Source organism: Tupaia chinensis, unplaced genomic scaffold (genome assembly GCF_000334495.1).
Source record: "Tupaia chinensis unplaced genomic scaffold, TupChi_1.0 Scaffold143602_1, whole genome shotgun sequence".
Classification (NCBI taxonomy): Eukaryota; Metazoa; Chordata; class Mammalia; order Scandentia; family Tupaiidae; genus Tupaia; species Tupaia belangeri.
The window spans coordinates 1,188,788-1,197,367 of NW_006203448.1; the positions used below are offsets into that span (position 1 = coordinate 1,188,788).

Genomic DNA, 8,580 nt, shown 5'->3' on the forward strand with positions numbered 1-8,580 from the left:
GCCGCGGGGGGGGGGAGGGAGTGTCGTCCATGTGAGCGGGGAGGGTGCGTCGTCCACGTGAGTGTGGGGGCGTTGTCCATGTGAGTGGGAGGGCACCATCCACGTGAGTGGGGGGTGTTGTCCACGTGAGCGGGGGGGGGAACATCCACGTGAGTGGGGGGGGGCACCATCCACGTGAGTGGGGGGGCGTTGTCCATGTGAGTGGGGAGGGGGCGTCGTCCACGTGAGTGGGGAGGGATGTCCTCTGCGTCAGTGGGGGGGCGTCCTCCACAGTTGAAAACACAGCCACCGGATGAGGACACAGCCCCCACTCCCGACACCTTGATGGCTGCTGTGAGCTCCTAGGCAGAGGCCCAGCTGAGCTGTGCTCGGACCTCTTCCCAACGGAAAACTGCAGGGTAGGTGGTGCGCTGCCGGCAGGCGTCGCCGGTCGCCCACATTGTCACACAGCCGCAGGAAGCTCTCGCGCCATGCTTTTTTGCCGCCTGAGCCACCCTGCCCCCACCCCGAGCAGGACAACTGCGTCTCATTTCTCAGCCTCAGCTGAAAGTCACTCTTCAGGGAGGGTCTGCCGTGGGCCACCCCAGGTGAGCTGGGCTTCCTTTGGCAGGTGCTCATAGCACCCTGCTCCCCTCCTTCACGCTGCCATGGTTGGAGTTAGGAACGGAGCTCTGAGGTCAGGGCAGACTCCCCCAGCCTCCCACATGGTACCTGGTGTAGACTCCATGCTCAGAAAACACGGAATTAACGGCGGGACGCCATTTGGATGGTTCCCCCACTCCGCACCGCCATGCGCTGAAATCCTACCCCCGTGTCCGTTGGCCCAAGGAGGGAAGATGACGAAACCCAGCAGAACCCCGCAGCCAGCTGGCGCCCTAACGGTAGTCTCCACAGCAGGAGCCCATCTGTCTTCCGCCTTCTTTGGGGAGACTTGCTCCTGGGTGCTGCTCTGGCTTGGCTTTATGTGAATCGAGGTCTTTTTAGTGACTTTCCTCTTTGCGTCTGAAAACACTTAACATTGTCAGTGCTTTCAAGTGTCCTGTCAGCCTTGCTCTCCCACCCAGGGCCAAGGTCGGCTGCACCCTGAGGCCATCGTGCATGAGACCTGGGTTCAAGCCTTTGCGTCCTGGTCTTCCAATTTGATCTGGGTGCCCCAGGCTTTGAGATTTTCTTCCTTCATTCCTTTAATTGACTTTACCGAGGATTAACTACCAGGATGCTTGGTGTTTTCAAAGGTATATTTATCTATTTCATTAGAGGAAGAGTCAGAGACAGACACCCCAGCAAGGTCGTGTCACACTGCAGCCCACTCCTGGCCCCAGCCAGCCAGGATCATGGACACACATGTGCACGCCCAGCATATACAGGGAGGCCTGAAAACGTGAACCCGAGACCTGGCCGTGTGGCTCAACACCGGGGAGCCCTGTGTTAGTGCTGCACCAGTCCCTGGCCCGGATACATGATTTAAAACATTAAAATAAGTTTTAGTTTATTGCTTATTTTTCATTTTCAAAACCATCTTTAGAAATTACCCTACCTACAGGACCAGCAGTTGGAATAATGGCTATGTTGCTAGAATCCCATGTAGTCGACCACAGTTCAAGTCCCGAGAGGAGAGTGGTGAAGGGATTGCGGCGTGGCCATCCTCCCTGGGGGGTGATTTCTCGCTTTCTGTCTCTCTGTCTCTATGTCTCTCTTTGCCTTTCTGGCAAGTGCACACGCCCTACCTATTTTTTGGAGAGGTTTTTGCTATTGGGTGCGCGCACTCACCAGAAAGACAGAAAGAGGCAGAGAGACAGAAAGTGAGGAATCACCCCCCAGGGGGGGATGGTCACACTGCAATCCCTTCTCCTTTATTCTCCTCTCGGGAACTTGGGCACACACGCACACACACCCAGCATGAGTTTAAGCCACTGGATCTGGGACTCGAACCGCAGTCAACTACATGGGAGTCCAGTGACGACATGGCCATTATGCCATCTGCTGGTCCCACCCTACTTAAACCTTTTAAGAAAGGAAAAACTAGAGTGGGCCCAGGTGGAGAAAGAGACTTGGTTCTAGTCAGAGGACCAGTGGGCCGGGATGGTGGGGCCTTTTCTAGGCTACCTTACAGAGGCCCTTGGTTACTTGACTGCCAGGCCAGCTCAGCCAGACTCTGAGCTCATGCCAGGCCCTATGAGGCATCTTCGTGTCCCAGAACCAGACCAAGTTGGAATGTCACAGACTGGAAACTATCTGGCTAAGAGAAAAAGAAGGAATGCGTTCATGTATGGCTGTCCCCGACCTAGCCCCGCCTCAGGGCAGACTCGTGCCTTGCTGGGTGGCTTGTCAGGGTAGGAGTTCTATCACGCTCATCACGGTTGTGCTTTCCCGGGCTCACGCGTGGCTGTGTCTGCCTCTGCTGACCTGAACCATCCCTGGCATACCTGGGCCAGCGGCCAGTGGCCAGGGAGAAGGCAGAAAGGAACGGGGGCGAGGGCCTGCTCAAGCCGTGGTGCACTTCTGGGCTGAGCACCCTGTAGTTTTCAGACAGGCAGCTTGGGCTCTGGGGCCTCGGTGCATTGCCCGAAGAGACAGCTGGCTTGCTCTCCCTGCGTCGGTGAGAGGACGCGGGCCAAGTGCCTCCCAGACCTGGCCCTGGGGCCCGTGTAGGCAGGGGGAAGGCCCTTCGCTCAGGCCACATGAGTCAGCTGCAGACAGAGGGTCACTTGTGAGCAGAAGACCACTCCTTCATACGTGACTTCGTGTTACGAAACAGACCCCTGTGGGGGCCGGCAGTTGGCGTGCTGGTTGGAGGTGCTGGATTCCCACAGGGCCAACTGCAGTTCAAGTCCCGGACTGGTGGCCTGCTTTCTCACTTTCCCTTTCTCTCTGTGTCTCTCTCCGGTCGATTAAATAATAATAACAAATGGAAACAAATAAATATTCTTAAAAAAGAAAGAAAACAGACCCGTGTGCAGTTCCATGGCCCCATGACCCACTGCCAGCTGCCCTGCACTTTTCCAGAATCACAACTCAAGTGATCCCTGTGGCCCCGCAGCCGGAGCAGAGGCAGGGCCTTCCGTACCATTTCCGAGGGGAAGGGGAATCCTCTCCGGCTCCCAGCCAGTTGCCTTGCTTTTCCTTCCCTCATGGGAATGTGCACACCGCTCCGGAGGTGAGGGCGAGCTGAAGGACGCCTGAGCACATGGCATGCTTGCCCTCTGAGGCCTCACTGGGGTGGGAAGGACCTTCACACTGAGCGGAGCGAGCGTCCATCCCGCCCCCATCCGTTCTGTTCTAGAGTCTCCTCTTTTCTCTTCCCTAGCTGGGATGCTCAGGCCCCCACCCGACCTGGAGGCCTGCCACCTCCCTCACCGGTGCTGGGATGGGCAGTCTGCACCCTGGCTATGGGCCCACCCCCTCTCCTCCCGTCTCTCCTAGAAGGCCAGTCTAAGGCCCACTTCGGGCCTTAGAGGAATGTTACCTTGGCCGGCAACCCACTGGAGCTTGGTCAGGAAGAAGAGCCACAGGCCAGAACACCCCCAAATGCAGGTGGTGACAGCAGAACTGGCTCATCGAGGTGGGGGCACAAATATGAGGGACCTTCCAAAGTTTGTGAGAAATGCATATTATAAAGACAACTGTGTGTGGATCTCAATTTTTTTGGGGGAGGGCAACAAAATAGACTCATACTTTAACTCCATTTTCCTTTTTTTCTTTTTTTTTTTTTTGCTAGTGGTGCACACACTCACCCCAGAGAAAGGGATAGGAGAAGGAAGCCCCCACCCCCAGTGGGAAGTGGTCACACCTCTCCTCCATCTCTCTCTCTTAAGATTTTGAGCACACATACAGACGTGCCCAACATGGTGTTTTGTTTTGTTTTGTTTTGTTTTTTTATTAAGCTGCCAAATCTGGGACTCAAACTGCACACTCAGCCACGTGAGATCTGGCTAACTTAACCACCAGGCCACGGCTGGCTTTTTCTTTATTTTATTCATGATAGAGCGTACACCAGAGAGAGGGAGAGAAGTCCATCCTGGACACTTTGGACAGGATTGGTCAGGGTTTTCAACACCTAAGATGCCCAGGGCCTCTGCTCTGTGCCAGCAACTGCTCTAGGTCCGGGTGAGTCAGACTGGACAGGGCTGGACAGGCAGGTCGGTGGATGCGCGACCATCCCCACTGCGCAGCTCAGGAGCCAACCCTCACCCCGCCCTCCTGGCCCAAAGGCAGCGTGGATGCATCCCCTCAAAGAAAAACGCCTTCTAGAAACGCATCGGGTTGAGAGTGTCTGACTCCACATACTCTCTGCCCTGGAGCTGGAGCGTGACCATTCTGCCCAACCTTGACCGCCTGTCCCAGGTTCCTGGACTCAGGCAGGTCTCTGACGCATGCTGGAAGCAGGGTCATGGGCCCAGGCCCGTGATGAATAGGATCGGGCCAGAAGGGTGTTTCCCTGTCCATAAAATGCAAAATGATATTCGGTGTCCACAGGTTAACCACGGTTAGATCTCATTTAATATGGTGCAGCGCCCCCCCCCCCAGTTCTTTCATGATAAAAAGGGAGCTGGTGGAGCACACCCCTGACTGGAACGGAAAGTTTCCAGTGTACTTGGTGGGCTTCTAGGCTCTTTGTCCCCCCGCCCTGCGTCTGGTCGCAGATTTATGCTCCCCTGCCCATGACGTGAGTCTGTATTTTATAGTGGAAGTGTTGGCGGCGTGGAGGAGCCGGAGGCTGGTCCACAGAACCACCAGCTGTTGGTTTTATTTCTCCTTGCGGTGTCATTGGGCTGGCATTAATTATACCGCGTTCATCCCACTGACAGTAGAACACAGGATTTTCTTGCCATTGTTTTGACACTCTCGGGTTTATAGATGTCACCCGCATCCTCCGAGGAGTGCGGTTTTATTGATCAACAGCTCTGCTGGGGCCCTGGGCTGTGTGTTCCTCTAATACAAATGCAGTTAGGCTTGCAAGGGATCGGAAAGGGAGGTCTGAACTCCAGTCAGAAAACTTATGGCATGCACCACGCGAGGCCGGCTTCCGAGGGTGCGCAGGCAGGCGCAGTGAGTACACCCTCATCCTCCCCTTCCCTTGGGTGTTTCTGGACCCTCAGGTTGACGCCAGGGGTGGTGCTGTGATGCAGGGCTGCAGTGGCATGTGAGGACCACCTGTCCGCATGCCAAGCAGCCCGTGCAGTGGGTGAGAAAGGGCTGTGCCACGCTTCAGGGGCATGGGCTGCATCTCTGCGGGCATGGAGGGCAGATGGAGGGTGGAAATGCTTCTGCAGGCCGGGGCAGATGCGGGTGCACTCCAGTAGGCAAGGCTGGAGAGGCCTGGCCAGGCCAGGCTCAGTGGCTCGTTGCAGGCCCAGCTCCAGGTTGGAGGCTGGGAGCAGAGCCGGCGGAGCAGCAGCCAGGAAAGCACCCGTGGGAGGGCAGAGCCGGAGGTGGCCAGTTCCTCGCTCAGCCGTCATTAAGCTCTTAGTCTCGTTCATTTTAAAAGGTGAGTTGTTAACTGAAAATCACGGTGTATGCGAGGAGGCTGGGACACGAACAAGCCTCTATTAGGCCCCTGCCGTCTGCCAGGCACTGCGTGCACACTGAGGTATGCGGTCGCATTGGATCCGCCTTGCGGGCTGGCCGGGACATCCTTAGTCCCATGCGGCAGATACAGAGATGGTCACATAGCTGCCACGTGCGGGCATAGGGGTCCCCTTTGGGGCAACACCGTCTGTTGACAGAAACTGAAGGGGGTGATTGTTGGTGTTTACTCCATTCAGCTAAAGTCTGTGACATTAACTATCCCTGAATTTTTTTTTTTTTTTGGAGATTTTTTGGCTACAGGGACGTGCGCTCGCCAGACAGACAGAGACAGAGAGATAGAGAGAAATCACCCAGGGGGGATGGCCACGCCGCAATCCCTTCTCCTCCATTCTCCTCTCGGGTCTTGGGCACGCACGCATACGCGCCCGGCGTGAGTTTTAAGCCACCGGGTCCGGGATGCGAACAGCGGTCGACTACATGGGAATTCAGCGACATAGCCATTATGCTAACTGCTGGTTCCCTATCCCTGAATTTTTAAAAAACTTCTGTCTTTCATGAGAAAGAGACAAGCACCCTGTGGCTATTCTCCACCCAGCCTTCCCAGCCAGCCAGGGCCGTGGGCACACATGCCTGCACCTGGAGTGTGCACGACCTGGGGACTGACCCCGACTCCCAGCGCTGCAGAACAGTGCGTCAGTGCTGCGTTATTGCAGCGTCTTTGTGGCCCAGCTGCGGAGCCGCATGTTCACAGAGCCACGAGTACTCATCAGTGCTCATGAGGACTATACCGACGGCCTGCAGCATTGGTGGGGAATCAGAGCGTCGGTTAGAATCGCAAGAGCAGGCGTGCACTCCGCGCCGTTGGCTTGTCGGGGCTGGGCAGCATGCGCTGATCCTCCGTGATGAATTCTTACTGTCTGAAGTCAGTCGGTGTCAACAAGTGGTTGGTTGGGATCTTCCTGGAGTAGTGGAAGGGGGGCTAGCAAAAGACCAAGGCCTGGGTTAAAGAGGCTGGGTAGCTGTGGGAGGGGCCTGGGGAGTAGGAGTGCTGTCCCCAGCGGATGGAGCCGAGGGCGAGGGCCGTGTTGGCAAGGAGAGGAAATGGGGGGAAAGTGTTGTTCTGATGGAGGTAGCAGAGATGTGGCCAGCACCAGCCGAGGGGGAGGAGGGGCGGGGGGAGGGGGGGTGCCTCCAAAAAAGAGCGTGGGGGGGGGGGGGGGGGCGGGGGGAGGGGGGATGCCTCCTTGTGGAGGGAAGGCCTCCTGAGGCCTGAAATGGCAGCTTTTTAATAAAAAGTCCCCCTTTCTTGAATTCAGCTTCTTAGTCTGGAAATGCAAATGTCTGTACCCCCAGTTGTTTTGGGGAGAGAGACGGAACTGATGTTTGCAAAGAGCCTACTTGGAGCCAGACTCTTTATCGTCACCCATGATGTCACATGGTCATTTCCAGGTTTTCACTGTCCCCGTTTTACAGCTGAGAACCTGAGACCCGGGTTAGAGCGACATGCGCTCCACGGCCAGTACTTTCCCTGGACCGGGAAATGGTGGCAAAGCCAGAGTGGTATGGGGGCCAGTGGCAGCTCAGGATGCACAGGCTAAGGGGTCCCTGGGCCAGAGAGGGAGCCAGCCTTGCGAGGGACTGGGAAGGGGTCGGGAGCTGGCTGCCTGGCTCAGTGGATTTGGAGTCAGAAGGAAGGGGTGTAAGGAACCATTTGAGGTTGGCGGACTAGGGCCAGGAGCTCTGTACTGACACTGCCCCCCAACTGGAGCGCCACCGGAACTTCCCAGGAGAGCAGCCTTATTGATCAGACCTCCGTGGCTCGTTCCCACCCCCACCCCGCCTTGTGCCAGCTGCCTTCTCCCCTGGGGGAGTGCCCTTTCTTTTTGCAACTTCAGAGAAAGGGCAGAATGGCAGTAGGAACCAGGCTATGTGACCAAAAGTAGATTATGATGTTTGAACGTCCGAAAGGGCCTCAGAAGCAGAGCAGTCAGTCCCCCTGGCTGCGGCCTGTGTTCTTGGCAGGGTTGCTAACTGTCCCAGATGTCTTTGTTAGACCCTAGAGCACATGGCTCCCCTTGGAAGTCACCCAGTCCCACCCTGTGGTTACACACATGAAGTCCAGCACTAGCATAGCCAGTGGCTATTTAGGGAAGAGCCTTAAGCAATGGGGGCAAAGCCAGAGTTGGGGAGTGAGCGGAGTGGAGGTGTTGGCCAGCAGACACACCCCAAACCCAGAGCTGCTCCTCGGACCGTTCCAGTGTGGAAGCACAGCAGACCACACTGGGTGCTGGGTAAACACCAGTGGGTGGGGTCCTGGGTCATCCTGCCGTCCCACGGCAGCAGCACGCCAGCCGCCCTGGTGGCCCCTGGCCATGACTTCCGGAGGAGGAGCAGGCCCTGCAGGGAGGACCGCCTGGCCAGGCAATGGGGCAGCATGAGCGCAGTCGGGGTGAATCCACGGTAGCTGCTGAGACCCCTCATTTTAATCGAAATGTGTCTGTCCCAAGTCCTCACTAATTAAAGAGCTTCCTCAGTTCGTATCTGGAATGCCAGTTACTCTTCCCAAGAGACTGCCTTTTCAAACGGTTTCTTTATATTAAGTTCCACAACTGTAAGTAAGATTCCTTCTTCAAAGCAGGTAGAGAAAAAAACAGTTAACCTTTCTCAAAATCTAATTATAGTAGACCAGCAGGTGGCATGGAAGGTAAGGCTCTGGATCCCACCTGGCCCACTCTGCAGTTCGAGTCCTGGACCCTGCAACTTGAAAAGAACTCTGGGTGCATGGGCATGTGTGCCCAAAATCTGGAGAGAATGGAGGAGGAGGGATTGCAGCATGGCCATTCCCCCTGGGGGGCGATTTCCCACTCCCTGCCCCCTCTCATTTTGTCTCTAGAGAGAACGAATAATTTCCTATAACAAAAACTAAAAAAAAAAAAAAAAACTAGTTATAATGACACAATCAGCAAGCTCTGGGCCATTTCTGTGCGGGAAGGTGCTGCCTTGTTTTGTGGCTGGGGGGCCCTCCCCACACTCATTGTCCCCTCCGCCGCA

At 56.1% G+C, this 8,580-nt stretch overlaps 1 protein-coding gene across 7 annotated transcripts in view; it reads left to right on the plus strand.

The window, feature by feature from the left end:
• The window catches only part of AK8 (adenylate kinase 8), a 147,421-nt gene that overhangs the window by 32,849 nt on the left and 105,992 nt on the right, over positions 1 to 8,580 (plus strand). The window lies entirely within an intron of this gene.